At 41.9% G+C, this 20,926-nt stretch overlaps 1 pseudogene; it reads left to right on the top strand.

Annotated features, from left to right (window-relative positions):
- Positions 1–17,456: 17,456 nt before the first annotated feature.
- Positions 17,457–18,903, top strand: LOC148147021 (putative G protein-coupled receptor 139; annotated as a pseudogene).
- The last annotated feature ends 2,023 nt before the right edge of the window (positions 18,904–20,926 follow it).

Genomic DNA, 20,926 nt, shown 5'->3' on the forward strand with positions numbered 1-20,926 from the left:
CGTGCTACAGTACTGGTCCGATTAAAAACTCCGATCAAGATTTACAAAAAAATGCCTTGTTATTTTAAAACCAGGCAGCTTTCTGTTTTTCCCTGTAAATCCTTGTTTGCTTTTCTTCTTCGGTATTGTGCTTCCCAAATCTTTGATCGATAAATGGACCTTTCCGAGAGCAGGTCTTTTTGTAAGTGGTCTCCGCGAGTTGGTGCTGGCTCCTCTTTGTGCTCTGGCTAACTGTTCAAAATATCTGATATTTATACCCCAAAATATCGGATCGTCTCATTGCTTTAGTGTTGTCAAAATATTATTTTCAAAGTCGATTGCATTTTGGCAATTTGAGGCCATAATTTAAACTGAAGAACAAAATTTGAATTTGTTGTGTTCCATGACAACACAGCTCCAGCTAATCATTTCAATCCAGCGTTACCATTTAAAATCATTCAGAACACTTTGTACCAGCCAGTAATTTCAGCTCCCTTAAAGGTACAGTACATGTTTATAACTTCATAACATAAGTGACAGCTAGTTCAGGTCACATCGACTGTCTAATCTTTCACGGGGATTCTCTCCAAAAAGGCCAGTACTCGTGAAGGCTGTTGGATTATGACCACAAAATGTCTGCTTGATTAACAAGTTGTCTGCTTGAAAATGGTTGCTGCTTTATGCTTTCAGCTAAATACTTTTATTGTTAGTAATAATACTTTTTAATCCTGAAACTATTTTGTCCTGTGATCATTACACTATTCTATCTTTAATTACTGCCCTGGTAGGCCGTTTTAATATTTTGCAACAATAGTAGCCAAAATAGTGCAACAAATGAGGTTTTGGGGTTTGAGGGTTGGGGTGTGGGTGTCGAATGGTAAAAGAGAAGAAGCAAAAGATGGGGATTTAAATGACAGGATTCTCACTACCTGTCGTTGGAAAGCAGTTAAAATGACAGAAAATTGTGACTGAGATTTTAAAAGGTGAGGTTCTCTGTCGTGTCCCCAGCACTTCTTACAGGGTGCATGAATACTGTCAGATTCTCAATGAATTATGTCTGGTTTCCCATCATTGACTCAATTATGGACAGTTAATCTCAGTTTTTAAATATCTTGAGTCATGGGACCCAAGGGGAAGACACTGGGAAGTGACCTCTGGCTCATGGTGTGACGGGCCCTGGCATCACTCCATTAAATAAAATCTCACTATATCTGTTGTTGATGAGCAGTCTTTATGAACATAGCAAACTTCCAACCCATCAACAGGACATCACAGAGAAAGCTTGTGGTAAAGGGCTTGAGGATGATGCAGAGAAAGGGAGAAGTGGAGTTCTAGAGGAGGTTACACAGAGGGGGAGAGTTTTAGGGACTGCGGGAGATGAAAGAGATAGATTTGGATGGAGTGCTACAGGAGATTATACAGATTAGCAAATGTTAGTACAATGATAGGGTGGTGTTTTGTGGCAGGATGATGTTACAGAAAAATGGAAAAATGTGTGTCCCGAAAAACATTACAGAGATAGGGACGTGTGTAGGGGCTGGAGGGGGTTACAGAGATGAGGAGGGATGCGGGGGCTGGAGGAGGCCACAGAGATAGGAAGAAAAGCAGTAATTGAACGAGGTTACAAAGATAGGGAGTAGTTCAGGGGCTGGAGGAGGTCACAGAGGTAAGGAGGGGTGTAATGGGTTTGGAGGAGGTCACAGAAGTAGGGAGGGGTGTAGGGGCTGGGAAAGGTTACAGAGATAGGGAGGTGTGTAGGGGCTGGAGGAGGTTACACAGATAGGACGGGAATGGTGATTGATGTTGATTCTCAGCTCCTTCACAAAGCATCTTCTTCCAACCACTGGTGATCACGAGTGAGTGGACAACAGTAACAAATGATTACTGAGTATTGAATTAGAATTACAATCATTGTCGCATATACTCGTGCACAGGAATACGTAAGTACACGAAAAGTGTCCAAAATCACCATTCTCTGTTGCCAATTTGGTTACAAAATCAGAATTTAAAAAAACAGTAGAAATGACAGAGAGCCAAAGGTAAGAAAAGGTTTTAAGTCCGATCTGTGTAAAGGTGTTTGGATCCATCTGATACAGGCACCCAACCTAGACATGGCCTGGAGTCTGGGTCAGCCTGTGAGTCTCCCATCAATCACTGGAAGGAGTCACGTTCACCAGGCCAGACCAGCAGGAGACTGCAGCCATTCCCCACACCCCTCACTGCCATACTGATGCCACTCAGTAACGCATAGAAAAAGGCATCCTAAGAGAATGTGCAAATAAACATAGCAACCCCATCACTGCCCAGCACGGATACACCGTAGTGTCTCTGTCTAGAAGAGTGTTGTGTTGTGCATTCTGGAATATGAACATATTGTAACCTGATGACAGTGAGGGTTTGAGTAACTCCCAGTTTGTTCGCAGTGAGGCGCCTTGCACTGGACAGGTCAAAGTGTGACCTCACAGAACAAGTGTGACCTCACCATGCACATCACAGAGAGAGACTTGAAATCACAATCGGTTTATAAACTGGGTTCCTCTGAGGCACGAGGCTGCACGAGGAAACCCATGGAAGGCAAGGTCACTGCACTGACTGTGTCTCTGACTGATCTGTCTGGGAGTAAGTGTGATCAGAGAGAAGATAAAAACTGCTTCATTTTACACAACACAATGCTTTGCAAAGACTATCAGTGAGGTGATCAGCCAGAAGATGGTGAGCTTTGAAAGGTTAATCTAAAATACATTCTCTTGAACTGACTGAAAGTTTGTGGGAACAGAAAATTAATGCTCAGAGACTTATTCCATCGACGTTTAGAACGTATTTAAACTGGAAAGATATCCAGAACTGATTCACAGCGTGGGTCAGAAACTTCTCCTCCTCTCTTTACCAATCCCGACGTTGCTGGAGAATGAGATAGAGAGGGATGAAGTCGCTGTAAGAGCTTACGACGAAAGGGAGGGGTGCATGTAGTGGATACAGAGTTTTGGGATTGGAGAAGATAACAGTGATATGGACGAGTTTACCTGCCCTGACCTACAGGGATCTGCGGATTTATATCCCAAATTCACTACTTAGCTTGGTCCTATTGTTCATATTGTTCATAGCTTGGTCCTATTGGAATACAAAAGCACCGTTGTGCTACTGAGACTTTATAAAGATCTGGTTAGGCCCCATTTGGAGTACAGTGTCCACTTTTGATCCCCGCACCTCAGGAAGGACATACTGGCACTGGAGCGGGTCCAGCGGAGATTCACACGGATGATTCCTGGAATGGTAGGTCTTAACATACATGGAAGAGCTGAGGATCCTGGGATTGTATTTATTGGAGTTTAGAAGATTAAGGGGAGATCTAATAGAAACTTACAAGTTAATACATGGCTTGGAAAAGGTGGACGCTAGGAAGTTGTTTCCGTTAGGCGAGGAGACTAGGACCCGCGGGCACAGCCTTAGATTTAGAGGGGGTAAATTCAGAACAGATGTGCGGAGACGTTTCTTCAGCCAGAGAGTGGTGGGCCTGTGGAATTCATTGCCGCAGAGTGCAGTGGAAGCCGGGACACTAAATGTCTTCAAGGCAGAGATTGATAAATTCTTGAAGTCACAAGGAATTAAGGGCTACGGGGAGAATGCGGGTAAGTGGAGTTGAAATGCCCATCAGCCATGATTGAATGGCGGAGTGGACTCGATGTGCCGAATGGCCTTACTTCCACTCCTATGTCTTTTGATCTTATGGTCTTCATGGTGATCATATCAATTGCATTTATTTCCAAATCCTGAAAATGCATCAAAATAGCAAGGGCCTCGGCTGCACGCTCTGTGCAATCCCACTGAAAACAGATTTCATGTCATAGAAACATCTTTTGTACCACCTTCCACTATGTCCTGCCTCTCAGCCCATTTTGCCATTTCGCCTTTCATATCATGGGTGTTTACTTGATCAGTCTTCAATGAAGGAATGTATCAAAAGTTGGCTAAAACCAATGAAGATTAAATCAAATGCATCAACACTTTTGATTTCCCCCTCACCTTTGTCAAACACAACCTTTCTTTCATATTTTGTTATTGCAATCATTGATCAACATGTGAATTGACACATATTGTTTCCGCCAATCCCCCATCACTGTGGCTACCCTGATTGGGCTCTAAATTCTTTGTCTACTACTTCTTCCATTACACATGGAATCATAGAGTCTCAACAGTGAGAGAAGAGGTCATTTGGCCCATCGAGTCCATACAGACCGTAGTCTGTACATCCATGGACATTCGACTGTGGCTAATCCACCTAACCTGCATATATTTAACAATGAGAGGAAACCAGAGCACGGAGGGGAAACCTGCGCAGACACTGGGAGACGGTGCAAATTCACACAGACAGTATCCCATGGTTGGAATTGAATCCAGGTCCTTATCACCGTGAAGCAGCAATGCTAATCTCTGAGCCACAGTATCACCCCGAATTGTTGTTATATCTGGACAATATTAGCACTTTACCTGTGGAAATATAAGTTTTGAAAATTGCCTGTCATTTTAATTCTCTACCTTGCTCTCATGCTGACATTTCTGATTTTGATAGACTGCACTGTTCCAATGATGCTCAACGTAAATTTCAGAAACCGTCCCCCACCTTGCAATTCTGCAGCTTCTTGATCAAAACTGAGTTCAACAAATCTGACAGCTAACTCTTGGCTCTATTTCTTCCCATTTCTTTTTTTGTTACTATTTGATTCCCTTCAGTCAGCAGCCCATCTGCCCCTGGCACGTCTTCAGTTTCTCTGGATCTTTTCTTGCCCCATCGCCATTCCCTTTGACCTTGGAAGACTCACTTTTCTGTCAGTCAATCCCAACTTCTCCACCCTTGATCACAGACCTTCCTTTTTCACATTTATCACATCCTGCCCTTTTTCAACCCTGTCATATTTCCACCTGTTCCTTGTTATAATGAAAGCTTACAGTCTCCAAGCATTAACTCTTGACACAGATACTGCCTGATCAGGACTTTATTCAAACAGATTCTCATTTCACTGCAGTTTAATCTGCAGGATAAAATGCACATGGACAACTGACCAATAGGAACTATTTTAGAAAATGAAGCTGAGCCAGATAAATGTAATATCAGGCAATGTTTTTGAACGGCAATAAACATTTGAGAAATAGCTGAGGAAATGTTGTCAAACCTATAATTAGTCCTCTGCATTCCTCAAACTGGTTAGAATGTCCCACAGCAGCAAACTGCTCAGAATATAACAGTGAACGCTCTGATATGCAAAATCACCATTGAATGGTGTTTATCTACATCACATTTCCTAGGTAGAGGGGTATCCGTTCCACTGCTGTTCAAAGAGGTGTCTCGCTGAATGGCACATTTCAGAAATCTCCTCAGGGGACACTGCCTATCAGTGACCCTACTATTAGCTGAATATACCCAGCAATTCAGAGGGAATAGGCGCAAATAAACACAATGAAAAGCTCAAGCAGATGACCTTCCTCCACAACTGAAGGAATGTGGAAATAAATGAAACCAGGAGTTTTTGAGATTGCATAACGCTCAGAATGTCTGAGAGGCTGGGAGCAGGGGGTAGGAGACGGCATGGTGCATAAAATAAAGTCACTTGTAATTCATACAAACTAAGTATGTACCCAGATGAGTTTGTGATTGCCAGTCTGCATCGTTGCCTCTGAAGGCAACAAGAGGGGAAACGATCTTCAGTTATGTTTGAACATGACTTTATTCAGTTTGTGTCGTCTAATGTTGTTCATATCATTGGACGGCACTTTGAGTGAAGGGGCATCATGCTGGATCTATTTTTAATTCAATCACAGAATGGTTTACTTTATATATATATCACAAACAGCAGAGGTACAGTATCCTGGGGAACACTACTAGTCAAGGACCTCCAGCCTGAAAAAGAACCTTCCTTCCAATCTGCAGGACACAACGCACATGGATAATGCTATCTCATTTCCCGCTTTGCCTTCTTGGTTTCTTTCTTAAGAATTCGCCTACACTCATTATATTGCTTAGGAGATTCAATTGAACCAAGTTTCTCAACAACTGAAATGAAATTCTCTTTTGTTCTTGACTAGAACCTCAATATCTTGATTTATCCATTGTTCCTTAATCTGAGCAGCCTTATCCTTCACTCTAACAGGAATATTATATCTCTGAACTCTCGTCTCACACTCCTGAAAACACCCCCAATTCGACGGACGTCCTTTTATCTGCAAACATTCTACTCTGATCAACTTTTCAAAGATTTTGTGTCACAATTAGAATGTGCCTTACTCCAATTAAAATATTTTAACTTTTACAGAAGGCTTCTCCTTTTCCATAGCCATTTTGAGCCTAATAGAATTATGATTGCGAGAACCATAGCGTTGCCTCACTTTTACTTCTGTCACCTGTCTTGATTTATTGCTCTAAAGAAGGACTAGTTTGGCTGCTTCTCCAGAGGACCATTCACATGTTGATAAAAACAATTGTCTTGAATGCATTTTTTCACCGTCCAAACATTCAAACCTATGGTAGTCCCAGTCAATGTTTGGAAAATTTAAATCCTCTATTATTACAATCTTATTTCGCTTACAAAAATCTAAGATCTCCCAACATATTTAATTTTCAAACTCTCTCTGACTATGGGGAGGTCTATAACACGATCCCATCAAGGTGATCGTTCCTTTTTTATTTCTAGTTTCTAAACCATTTATTTTCTCTCGTAAACCTTTCGGAAATATGCTCTCTATTTACAGCGTTAAGGTGTTCCTTATTCATTAATCTCGAAATTCATACTTCTGAGAACAAAACAACCTGCTTGATTGGAACCACATTTCAGAAACCTCCACTTTCTCAATCACTGACATTTATTTGCAGCAGCGTGCACTGTCTACACGATGTACTGCAGAAAGTCACCAAAAGTCCTCAGACAGCACATCCCATCACCACTTCCATTTGGAAGGACAGGGGAGGCAGATACATGAGAACATCACCACCTGCAAATTTCTATCCAAACGACTCACCATCTTCACTTGAAAATATATTGCACTTCCTTCAGTGTTGCTGGGTCAAAATCCCGGAATTTTCTACAGATGTACGTACACCATATGGACTGCAGCAGTTCAAGAAGGTAGCTTACACCTCATTCTCAGTCGGCAACTAGATGGGTAATAAATGCTGGCCCAACAAATGATGCCCACATCACACAAGTGAATAAGGCCTAGATCTTTCCTGGATCTTTTTCTTCATAAATAGAGAATCTGGATATATTAATTCTCTGAAGGCACCCTTGCTGTTTACAAGTAATTATTTCAGAACTCTCTTCTTGCATTCATTTGTCAACTGAGCTGAAAATAAAACTACAAACACTTTTATTAAGTTGTAATTTAGTAAAAGTATCATTGGCCGCCCACTCCATATCTAAGTGCCTCGAATTATTTGTCAGAGGTCTTTGCTTTCATCATTAAAAAATGCAACATGGATTGTTTATCTATTTCTTCTCATTCTTTCTATTTTCTGATTTTGTGACATTGGACAGTGAACAAAATTGGTTTTAGATGTGCAGCCTTGTCATCTCTGAACTAAAGGCTTGTAGTTGGATGTTTCAGCCAAGAGCTGATGTTTGTAAAGAAGGAATTATGTTGCCTCATAGGTTTCCCTCTACATCCCTGCTGTATTGGAAAGGGAAAATGGCAAAACCATTCACAGGACGCAAGTAAGGCTTGTTATCGAAAAAAGTTATATTGTGAGGATAAATAAATTATCTCTGTCTGCTTTATTCGCAGAAATTGATCATCCAAATTCTTTGACGTCTAGTTGATTTTCCTTTCAAATGACCTGTGTTACTAACCATGCAATTTGCCTTCAGCAAGGTATTTGCACCTGAAATGGCAATGGGTATGTGATCCCACGTAGCATAAGAAGTATACATGGGGAATGTTGTATTGAAGAATCCACCAGATTACGAAATTACATCTATCTGTTACATATAAACATTACATTCACAGATTCAGAAATATCTTGCCCAGTATTTGGTTATTCAGTGGCAAACAGATTTCACCAGCTTGTCCAGCTTCGGATCACCTGGGTAAGGTGGAACCAGAGACGTCTATATCGTTGGGCCCAATTCAAGGATATCAACGTTTCTCTTCAAGGTATTCTGTTCTGCTCCTCTGTTCTTCCAGCCAAAGTGCATAACCTTATATTTTCCCACATGATATTCGATTTGACAAGTTTTTGTCCGCTCACATAACCTGTTTATATCCCTCACAGACTCTTTACGTCATTCCCTCCAGTTGCCTTTCAACTCATTTTTTGCACCATCGACAAACGTGTCTGGAGTTCTTTTAATTCTAGAATACAAGTCTTTAGTGTATGTGGAAGAAAAATATCGTTCCAGCACTGATCTCTTAGCTACCCTACTGATCTGCCCTGCTGCTGCTTTCAGGGAACGTTGGACAAACTCCCCGAGATCCCTCTGTTCCTCGAAGCATTTTAGTGTTCTTCCATTCATTGAGAACTTCAATACAATAATGACTACGCAGCATCTGTAGATCATGTTTCTCTCACCATCGCCATTTCTCTCTTTTCCCTCACTTGCTTCTCTCTTTTCCCTCACGTGCTTCTCTCTTCCTCTCTATTTCACTTTCACGCTCTCTCTCCCTCTCTCTCTCTACACCTTCCTAATTCAGGGTCAAAGATGGAGAGACAGACAGTCATGGGGAACATGCGCCATCTGATCCTCAAGACAATGAACTAAAATGACTGCCCCAGACCATTTCATTTCACATTTAAATTTATCGTGTTCCCTGAACCACAAGCATTACCAAGAAAATAAATTCAGGTTTGGAATTTATCATTTCATCTCTGATATTATTGTTGATCAGGCAATGAGTGAGCGTCCACATGATATTGCCAAATAAGGACAAGCTGCCTTCACCCGGGGGTTATTTCTGGTAAAAATCACCGGGCTACATTCCAAACACGAACCGGTTAGTCTGGAACACGATATATGAATTAAAAACAGGATTGCAGAGAGTAAATCCAACCTCAGGGTGAATAAATCAGATGGGCCCACTGAGTGGAGTCTGTGGTGAAGGCATCAATGGGACCCCGCTGGAGGAAGTAATGATCTGTCGAATCCTCAACCAGACCATCTGCCCTTGGATCTTGAATTTGCTATTTCAATTTCCTAAGCGTCATGGGGGCAGGGGGCGGGGATGGGGACAGGGCGTGGGGATCAGGACGGGGTGGACGGTGTAGGCGGGGAAAGACAATTGTTTAAAACCTAAGACAACTATGATTCTTCTCCCATTTATACATTCCTTCAGCAACAATATAAAACAATGACCTCCCCCTGCAATTATCTTTCCGGGTGTCCTTATCAAGGTTTATAAAATCATGAGGGCATTGAGAGGGTGAATAGGCAAGGTCTTTTCTGTGGAGTGGGAAAGTGCAGAAGTAAAGGGCATAGGTTTAGGGTAAGGGGGAAAGATTTAAAAGGGTCCTAAAGGACAGCCTTTTCGCGCAGAGAGTGGTCCATGTATGGAATGAGGTGTTAGAGGAAGTGGTGATCTGATTGGGTAAACGAATAGGAAAGGTTTGTAGGGTTTTTGCCAAATGCTGGCAAACGGGATTAGATCAGTTTAGGATACCTGTTATGTGCCTGCAAGTTGTACTGAATGGTCTGTTTCCGTTCTGTATAAAATATGACTGCATAAATCAGAATTATGTACCTAAAGTAAAAAGGCGCAAAGAACTTACCATTGATGCACTAAATGCTGTAAGAATATATAATTTCTCATTAATGTTTAGAAGCATAGTAAGTTCAATTCAAATACGACAATATACCAGTTGTAAAGTTAATCAGTTAGTATCAATATAGCATAAACCTTCAGGTGCCTCTGTAGAATTACAACCAAAATAGATTCTTAGCAATACGGAGGGTGGGGGGGGGGGGGGGGGGGGGGGTGTAATGATGTCATCACTAGACTTTTAATCTAGAAACAAAATCATTTTTGGGGACCTGGGTATGAATCTCACCAACTGGAATTCAAACTCAACGTAACAAAAAATCTGGAATTTAGAGTCTAACAACGATTATTCCAAGGAAACATCAGTTTGTTTCATTAATGCTCTTAATGTTCATTAATGGAAACTGAGTCCTTATCTGTTCTGGCGTACATGACTTCAAACGCACAGCATTGTGGTTGAATCTTAACTGCCTCTGGACAATTAGGGATGGGCAATAAATAATCATAAAAGCCCGTGTTGCCCATATCCCATTGATGAATTAAAAAAGGCGTCGGTCATTCCTCCCCTTAAGCCTATTCCATTAATCATGGCTAATCTGTGGCCATTGCCCCACATCTCTTTAATATCTTTGCATAACAAAAAAAAATCTATCTCAAATGTAACATTAACAACTAACCCAGCATCCACTGCCATTGTGAAAGAGAGTTCCAACGTCGACAACTCTTTGTGTGTGGAAATGCTTTCTCATATCTCTCCAGTCCTTATCTGGTCTGGCCACAATTTTCAGTCGATAGTCCTTACTTCTAGAATTCCCAAACAGTGGATATAGTTTAGGGAGAAAGTGATGGTCTGCAGATGCTGGAGATCAGAGATGGAAATGTGTTGCTGGAAAAGCGCAGCAGGTCAGGCAGCATCTAGGGAACAGGAGAATCGACGTTTCGGGCATTAGCCCTTCTTCAGGATATAGTTTATCCTTATCAACCTTGTCTTTTCATTGGTGTATTGTTGATTAAAGCAAAGCTGGAGGGGAGGGGGGGGGGGGAGAGAGAGAGAGAGAGCTGGTGAGGTATTTGCATCGCTACCAGAGCAGGTATCTGGGGAGATTGAAGAGGTGAAAAATGCCATCTTCGTTGCACATGAGCTAGTACCACAATGACTGCAGACAACATTTCAGGAATCAAAGGAAGGAACCTGTTCAAACGTGCATTCAATTTGAAAGAATCAAACAAAGTAATTATGATAGGTGGATGACAGCATTGAAAATCGATCGAATACATGATAGTCTCAGAGAGACGCTTATTTCAGAGGAGTTCAAAAATTCACTTCCTGAAGTACTAAGAATGTATGTGGAGGAGCAGGCAGTTAAATATCACAAGATGAGCAATTGAAATTGCTGATGGTTATAAGTTGGTTCATGAATCAAAAGTTGGCTTCGACGGCAATTTCAACCTGTGATGGATAGAAGCTAGGGAAAAGAGAAATCCGCAGGTGGTAAGGAAACATTAGATCTCATTGAAGATTATACAGATACTTTACCACAGGATATAAGGGAAACTTTTTGAGGGGGAAGGAGATTTAAAAAGCTCACTGTTAACTGTTAACAACTGTTTTCACTGTTAACAACGTAGTCCACATGAAGTCACAATATTGGCGCGTTAGAGAAAAAGCACTGGGTAGAGAATTGTGGGAAAACATGATAAGCCAATGAGCTTTGTTGAAGTGCTAAAGGAAGGTACAATGGAAACTAAAAAGCAGCAAAAGAATGTCAGTGGTTGGTTCAGAAGCAAGTGCCAGATCTCTTTAAAGATTTTACTTTTGAGGGTAAGGTTGGATCATTTCGGCCAGGAGGAGCAGTTAAAGAAATTTAAATTTGAAGGGATATGGAAGCAAGTAAATCTTTGGTGGGAGATAAGGAAATAACTCATAAGGAACATTGCAAGAAAAGGTGGTAATATGTGGAATTCATGGTGAGAATAGCAGCGTTCATTATGTAACCTGAGGTTGGAGTGTCCAGTGAAAAGTGGTGAAATAGTGGAAGTAGTTATTGAGAAAAAACAGTTTATCCTCGCTAATGATATAGCTGGGTCCCAAGTGGATGTGATTCCTGCTGACTTATAATGAAGTAATGGAAAACATTGCATTTTCAGGCAGATGCGAAATGGATAGAAGGTCATCAATTGTATTGCTGGTGGGTTATAGAAAGGAAGTGTTTGAGGTAGCACTTGAATTACTAATAATAGGTCATTTGGAAGTAAGGAAAATTCAAGCCAAAATACAAAAACATTTTTATTCACCCGAATTGCAAAAGCATATTGAATTTTGCCCACATGTCAGATCTAACTGGAAAACTCGGGCAGTGATAAAGCCACTTAATACCCATTCCCATATTTGAGGAACATTTGACAAGAGTTTTAATTGACTGAGTAGGACCTCTAAATAACACAAAAACTGGGGGTCAAAATTTGATGACTATAATGGGTGAGACGCCGAGATTTGAAGACAACATAACTAAAAATCACAATCAGTGGAGACAAAATGTTACTGTTCCTTCTAGCAGTGGGTCAAGCTTTATAGGTAAGGATAGTGGGCCCTATCAATTTGAAAGGAAATTGAGTGAGGCAAGCTATTTAATTTGACCACGAGATAGAAAGAAATATCATAGGTTTGGTCATATGAATATGCCCAAAAAGTATTTTGGTGGGGTCTGAGGTCCACAAATAATCTCAGACAAATGTAGCAATACCTCATCTGTCATCACCCTCTCAGAATCCCCAACAACATTGACTCATAACATGTCTTCCCATTTTATCATGTGGAAATTCTAACAATGTCCCTGACTTCTGTTTTAATGTGGAAGATACAATGCAAATGACTACTAATCATTCAATCAGATCATGGCTGATATGTGGCCTACCTCCACGTACTTGCCTTTGGCTCATATACCCGAATAACTTTACTAATTAAAACATTATCTGCAGTTATATTATGGCAGAAACAACTTGGAACTTAAGCTTACCATACTAAATTAGGAGAACTTGAACTTCAGATTCCCCAGTTGGTGTCAGCTAAATGTCGGCTCAAGGATATAGACATGACAGTAAATCTTTTGTAAGCAATTGTTTGTGACAGTCTATTGGAAGAATTGCTTCAAAAATATGACCACTCCTTCATGTGCCTTTGCAACGTAAGTCTGGAGAAAGATGCAATGGTTTTTGCCAAGACTTGTCCCGAGCAGCACTGTGCTGCGGGACTCTGAGTTCTATGGTCTGTTCACCGGAACACCAAGACAAACATTTACTGTAACTACAGGACCATCAGTTCAGTGAAAGATGCTCTTTGGTCTGCCCCAATCTTGTTAGTTTTCCAGAACATGGAGTTGACTCTGACTGAGTGCTGCAGACTGGCACATTCTAAAGTCCAGGACTATGTGTGAGGGACATGCTGATGTTTGGGGCAGCGGCTACCAAGGTGCAGTGGGGAAACACACACTGTCTGAGGGGTTCCTGCAGAAGGTAAGTGGGATCCCGTTCAGTTATTGGACCCTCCTACTGTCTCAAATACATGCCAATATAAATATTGTATGCATAAGAGTCAAAGTTCAATGTTTTGTTTGTTTACTTGATACGCAACTAAAAAAAAACATACTGCATTTGTGGCTATGTATATATACAAAGAGGTTTTTAACGAATAAAGTATATATTAGTGGGTGGCACGGTGGCTCAGTGATTTGCACTGCTGCCTCACAGCGCCAGAGAACGGGTTCAATTCCCGCCTCAAGCGACTGACTGTGTGGAGTTTGCATGTTCTCCCCGTGTTTGAGTGGGTTTCCTCCGGGTGCTCCGGTTTCCTCCCACAGTCCAAAGATGTGCAGGTCAGGTGAATTGGCCATACTAAATTGGGGAAATGTAGGGGTATGGGTGGGTTGCGCTTCGGTGGGTCGGTGTGGACCTATTGGGCCGAAGGGCCTGTTAACACACTGTAATGTAATCTAAAATTTGATGAAAAAAAGATGGCGCCTCGCTCATCAGCTTGTATGATGTTGAAGGATATTGTACGTGCTCTCCAAAATGGGCTTTTGGGAGAGGAATGTCACGATTGGATCCGACTGCTCTTCACTAACATTGTTTATGTAGCCTCATACACTGGATAGGCGTCAGAAAGGCAGGCAGGGCTGTACATTCTCTCCTGCCTTGTTTGGGTGCTGGATGGAACCTTTCCTGAGTCCACCAGGAAAGGTGTGAGCCTGAGTGGGGTGACTATTCCAGGCAGCGGATCGCTGTAGGTCAAAATCTTCCTGTCCATAGACAACGTTGAAGTTTTCTGTTCAGATCTACCTTCATTGTGAAGACTCTGAGCATCTGTGTCCATTCGACAGTCCTCAGGAGCGAAGGGAATTGGAGGCAAGAAAGAGACCATGTTCTTTGGGAACTGGGCCACCTGATGCGTTATTTCATTCATCATTAGGACAGGTTACCTGAAGGAGCTGGGAATATGCATCAGAGGGAGTGGGGCATGCACAAAATCTTCGACGGAGCACACTGCTAAAGTGAAGCAGAGATTGACCTTTTGGGAGCACTGCTCCCTGTCAATTACAGGGAAAATCTTGGTCATCAGGTGTGAGGCACTTTCTGCTTGTTGTTATACATAGCACAGATCTGGACTATCCTATGAAAATGTGCTGTTTCAGTGACCTGGCCATCCACCACTTCATCAGAACATTGAATTAAATATTGTATGTTGTCATCGCGTCATAGAGATGCACAGCATGGAAACAGATCCTTCAGTCCAACTCGTTCACGCTGATCAGATATCCCAATGCATTCGAGTCCTACCTACAAGCACCTGGCCCATATCCCTCAAAATCCTTCTTATTCATATAACCATCCAAATGCCTTTAAAATGTTGCAATTGTTCTAGCCTCCACCACTTACTCTGGCACCTCATTTCATACACGTACCAGACCCTGTGTGAAAACGTTGCCCGTTAAGTCTCTTTTATACCTTTCCCCTCTCACACTAAATCTATGCCCTCTTGATCTGGACTCCACCACCCGAGGGAAAAGGCTTTGTCGATTTATCCTATTGATGCCCCTCATAATTTTGGAAACCTCTATAAGGTCACCCCTCAGCCTGCGATGCTACAGGGAAAACAACCCCAGCCTGTTCAGCCTGTCCCGATAGAGATGAAAATTGTGTTTTTAGAGCTGTACAGCCCTGCCTGCCTTTCTGACGTCTATCCAGTGTATGAGCCTACATAAACAATGTTGGTGAAGAGCAGTCGGATCCAATCGTGACATTCCTCTCCCAAAAGCCCATTTTGGAGAGCACATCCCACGTATAATATCCTTCAACCTCATACAAGCTGATGAGCGAGGCGCCATCTTTTTTTCATCAACTTTGGAACTGACAGTCACAGTAAGTGATAGGGGTGGGGAAAATGAATGTTTATAAATTACAGGTCAATTTATTCCGCTTATAATAAGAATCTAAAATTACTCTGATGAGATGGGAAAGTGGAGCTGTAAACGTAAACTCACCAGCTATAATCTTCTAAAATGCTGGAGTAGGTTGAAGCGAGCAAGTCATCTACTTTAGTTCCAGTTTCATGTGTTTCTGTGAAATAACTCGATATCTGAATCTTTATTGTTATAATTAACAGAGTTAATGTTGAACCCTGTTGTTTTATACTTGTGTGTATGAGGGCGAGAGAGAATGTTTTTAATTGTGTTCCTGGGTATGTTGATGTGAGACTGTACCTGTTTGTCTGCATGTGTCCACCTGAGCACAAAGTCTGAGTGTCGGTGATACATGGTGTAACTGTCTATAAACCCTAACCTGTCCCTGCCCCAGGAATAATTCACAAAACAAACAGACCCCTGTACACTCACACGCACGCCCACAGTCTCTCACACTCAATTCCAAACACCCATAGATCTCATTGTATCACAAACGGTCACCAACTCTGTCATACCCACATACTCTCTCAAACTCAATTTACCGCACGCAGTTTCTGAAATGTTGCAGCAATCATCCTCATAGTCACACCCCCTCACTCTTATTCAGTTATTTCCATGAAATCACACTGCACTGTAGTCACACACACACGCCATGCACATTCATGTCCTTGCACACTAAATCACTCACACAGACATAATCACATGCTCTTACACACTGTCATGCACAGTTGTTCAGAGACACACTGTTACAAAATCACACAATTTCCGCTGTTCTAAAATATGGGAAAAAGTGAGGACAGCAAATGCTGGAGGTCAGAGCTCAAAAATGTGTTGCTGGAAAAGCACAGCGGTTCAAGCAACATCCAAAGAACAGGCGAAGCGACGTTTCGGGCATGAGCCCTTCTTCAGGAAGAACGGCTCATGCCGGAAACGTCGATTCTCCTGATCTTTGGATGCTGCTGGACCCGCTGTGCTTTTCCAGCAACAGAGTTTTCATCTCTGTTCTACCATATGGTCAAACACCTTGACTGAAGGGATAATACCAAGGGACAGACTTTTAAAGTGAAAATTAGGAGTATTTTAAAAGTGAGTTTGAGGATTAGTTTCCTACCAGAGATATTTGGGAACCTGTGCGAGAGTGTAATTGAGACAGGAAACCTCTGAACCTTTAAAAAAAACCTGGACGAGCATATGTAATATTCAAGGCTCTTGGTCTCGTGTGGAAAGTGGGATTAGTATATGGATGAGTGAGTTTTTGGTGGAAGACTTAATGTGGAGAATGGCCTCTTCTGTATGGCATTAAGCAATGACTGTGTGATATCATATTTCCAACATTCGCAACAGGATGGAAGCATTCCCTAAATTCACTGCAAATATCCTTGTTGATTCTCTCCATTCTGCTTTGTTCGATTCCTGGTTCTAAACGTCCGCATGAACAGTTTATATTATCTGGGAGGGGAAGTTTGAGTCTGAGAGAGCTGGATGAATTTCCCGTGTTAATCTGACACACAGGTTTTGCAGAAGTCCTAATAATGGTTTGCAGCCAAAATTCCATCGAAATTGTGTGTGCGTGCGCGTGTGTGAAAGAGACTGTGTGTGTACGCATGTGTGCATGACTGTGTGCATAGGTGTGTGTGTGTGAGTGAATGAATGTGTGTGCACTACCAGGCTTTTCCTTCATAAGAATGCAGAACTTTACACCATGTTAGAGTACTTCCTGTGCTTTGTTAGAGTCAAGTTAACATTAATGCTAGATTTCGGGCATCGCCAGTAATATTAGAAGGTGCCAACCATAAATCATCCCATAATTGCGAATGACATTACCCAATACATTGTCCTGTGAGAAACAAAGCAGCAGTCAGTACCAATATATTCCACTGTCATTCTTAGGCGAAACAATATTATTAAGTGACAGTTAATTGAAGATTTTCTTTCATTATCATGATTCCACAACAGCAATGACTAAAAGAATGGCCTATTCAGCCTTCGCAAAATATTCCCTACACTTTGGGTTAATCTTCCCTTCTCCAGGTTTAATATTTGGGAATTGGTGGCCTGAGATTTGTAATTATCTCCCTGCTGATCCAGCCGCACTGAGGTGGAAAACCATCTCTTGATTGTTGCAGTTCTGCCGCTAATTGTTTTGACAAATGTAACGTATGATCTCATGTAATCTCAGGGCGATGGCTTGAACTATAAAGGAAGCGAAATAAAGAATCTCAGATGGATTGCACAAGGAACCAAAGAACGTGACGGAATTTTCTCATTCTTAACGTACGAATGGTCACAATTCTCCATATAAAGAACATTTGTTATCCTGTTATTGCAGCCTTTGGCGTTCTTGGTAAGGCAATGTTATTTTTCTTCTTGAACAGTGAAGGTAATGATGTTCATGTAAAATTTTTCAGGAATAGTCCTCATTACAGAGAGGCTTATCCATCAGAAGGAACTGGGAAAGACAAACTTGGTGATGCACATTTACTGAGTGGCTCCTCCAGGATGTGTATCAGCAAAGAAAATCAATCCTGGGAAGTTAACGCAATGTTTTTGTCCAAACAGAAAGTTTTGTTGGAATCAAAAATGTTTAGCAATTATCTGGAAATAATTTAGACATTGCCATCAATGAAATATAAAGATTGTTGGAAGAGCACCGACATTATATTTTTAATGTTGTTTTGTCATCAAAAGAAACTGTCAGTGCAGTTGGTCTATATTATAGAAAAGAAATCTTTGGGAAACTCAATGTAAAATCACCTCTGACTATGACGCAAACACTTCCTGTGATATCTATTTCTCTTCTCTCTCCTTCTTTCAGCAAACCTATTGACCATCATCATGCTCTCCAGAGGAAATTGTGGACTTTCTAAATGTATCTTGGCTTACATGATTGCCATGGCAACTGCAGATATCCTCGTGATATTTTTCAATGTCATTGTGTATCACATTTTGAGTTATCACTTTCCACATTCGTTTCTATCCTACACTGCTGTTTGGAAGTTCATTCTCTGCGTTAATCCTGCCACATTGGATATGTCTGTGTGGTTCACTGTCTTTTTTACAATTGATCTGTTGTCAGAAGTTTAAATCAAACTACTGCACAGTGAGAACTGCCACTGTGATTTTAACTACGCTGCACACCCTGATTTCTTTGGAGAACATACCCTTCTGGTTTGCATATGAACCCAGCCGAATAATTTCCAAAGTTGCCTGGGGCTGTCGCTCCAATATGGCCTTTTATACATTGCCTGCAGGTGAGGCCTACACTTGGATGGAAAGTATTTTAGTAGCATGGCTGCCTTTTTGTTTGATATTACTGTTTAACACTTTGACAGTCCAGCGTATTTTAGTTACCAGCAAAGTCCGTAGGGGACTGCGGGGTCTCAGCAATGAGAATAGCACCAACCCAGAGATGAAAAGCAGAAGGAAATCAATCGTGTTACTCTTTAGTGTATCAGGCAGTTTTGTCTTACTGTGGCTAACAGCAGTCGTTAACTTTTTAACCAGCAAACTCACCACAACAGCATATTACCGAGGGGATCACACAGCTCCAACATATATTGCCACAGAGTCTGGGTACATTCTCATGTATTTAAGTTCCTGTACAAACCCATGTATCTATGTAGCCACACAAACCAAGTTCAGGGAAGAGATGACGAAGATGATGAAATTTCCTTTCCTGTTGTTTAAAAAAAAAGTTAAACCAAAACTTTCCTCCCAAACTCGATAAATATCAACATGTGTTCTCACTCAGAATAGTCTATTCTTATGTGGCTGAGGATTGCGCTTGTGAATATTAAACGTTCTCGAAATACATTGTTTCAAGCTGTGTGCCTGCTCATTTCTCAGAGTGAAATAGTTGTCATGGTATTTACCCTGCGTCCAGTCAACTCATTGTCACTGTTTTACCTGCCAGGGTCTAACATCAAAACAACCTCTTTTTATTCAGCAGCATCGCTGTTTTAATCCTGAAAGTAGTTCAGCCTCTGAATTGCACAGCCTCACCTCCATTTCCCAGATGGATGGGACTGCCCGCTTCTGATTCTATTCTGACCTGCACCTTCTGAAAGAGGGATTGTTAGCTGGTCAACTTAGCAACATAGAAACATAGAAACATAGAAAAATACAGCACGGAACAGGCCCTTCGGTCCACGATGTTGTGCCGAACATTTGTCCTAGCTTAAGCACCCATCCATGTACCTATCCAATTGCCGCTTAAAGGTCACAAATGACTCTACCACTCCCATAGGCAGCGCATTCCATGCCCCCACCACTCTCTGGATAAAGAACCCACCCCTGACATCTCCCCTATACCTTCCACTCTTCACCTTAAATTTATGTCCCCTTGTAACACTCTGTTGTACCCGGGGAAAAAGTTTCTGACTGTCTACTCTATCTATTCCTCTGATCATCTTATAAACCTCTATCAAGTCACCCCTCATCCTTCGCCGTTCCAACGAGAAAAGGCCTAGTACTCTCAAACTATCCTCGTACGACCTATTCTCCATTCCAGGCAACATCCTGGTAAATCTTCTCTGCACCCTCTCCAAAGCTTCCACATCTTTCCTAAAGTGAAGCGACCAGAACTGCACACAGTACTCCAACTGTGGCCTAACCAAAGTCCTGTACAGCTGCAACATCACTTCACGACTCTTGAATTCAATCCCTCTGCTAATGAACGCTAATACACCATAGGCCTTCTTACAAGCTCTATCCACCTGAGTGGCAACTTTCAAAGATCTATGAACATAGACCCCAAGATCCTTCTGTTCCTCCACCTGACTAAGAAAACTACCGTTAACCCTGTATTCTGCATTCGTATTTGTCTTTCCAAAATGGACAACCTCACACTTGGCAGGGTTGAACTCCATCTGCCACTCCTCAGCCCAGCTCTGCATCATATCTAAGTCCCTTTGTAGCCGACAACAGCCCTCCTCACTATCTACAACTCCACCAATCTTCGTATCATCTGCAAATTTACTGACCCACCCTTCGACTCCCTCTTCCAAGTCATTAATAACAATTACAAACAGCAGAGGACCCAGAACTGATCCCTGCGGAACTCCACTTGTAACTGGGCTCCAGGCTGAATATTTACCATCTACCACCACTCTCTGACTTCGACCGGTTAGCCAGTTTTCTATCCAATTGGCCAAATTTCCCTCTATCCCATGCCTCCTGACTTTCTGCATAAGCCTACCATGGGGAACCTTATCAAAAGCCTAACTAAATCCATGTATACTACATCCACTGCTCTACCCTCATCCACATGCTTGGTCACCTCTTCAAAGAATTCAATAATACTTGTATGGCAAGACCTACCCTTCACAAATCCGTGCTGGCTGTCCCTCATCAAGCAGTGTCTTTCCAGATACTCATAAATCCTATCCCTCAGTACCCTTTCCATTACTTTGCCTACCACAGAAGTAAGACTAACTTGCCTGTAATTCCCGGGGTTATCCCTATTCCATTTTTTGGAACAAAGGCACAACATTCGCTACTCTCCAGTCCCCTGGTACCACCCCCGTTGACAGTGAAGACGAAAAGATCATTGCCAACGGCTCGGCAATTTCCTCTCTTGCTTCCCACATAATCCTAGGATATATCCCGTCAGGCCCGGGGGACTTGTCTATCCTCAAGTTGTTCAAAATGTCCAACACATCTTCCTTCCTCACAAGTATCTCTTCTAGCTTACCAGTCCGTTTCACACTCTCCTCTTCTTTGCAAATACTGTGGAAAAGTACTCATTCAAG

This window comes from Chiloscyllium plagiosum, unplaced genomic scaffold (genome assembly GCF_037043375.1).
Source record: "Chiloscyllium plagiosum isolate Xiang-an unplaced genomic scaffold, Cpla_swu_hap1 HiC_scaffold_18, whole genome shotgun sequence".
NCBI classification, from domain to species: domain Eukaryota; kingdom Metazoa; phylum Chordata; class Chondrichthyes; order Orectolobiformes; family Hemiscylliidae; genus Chiloscyllium; species Chiloscyllium plagiosum.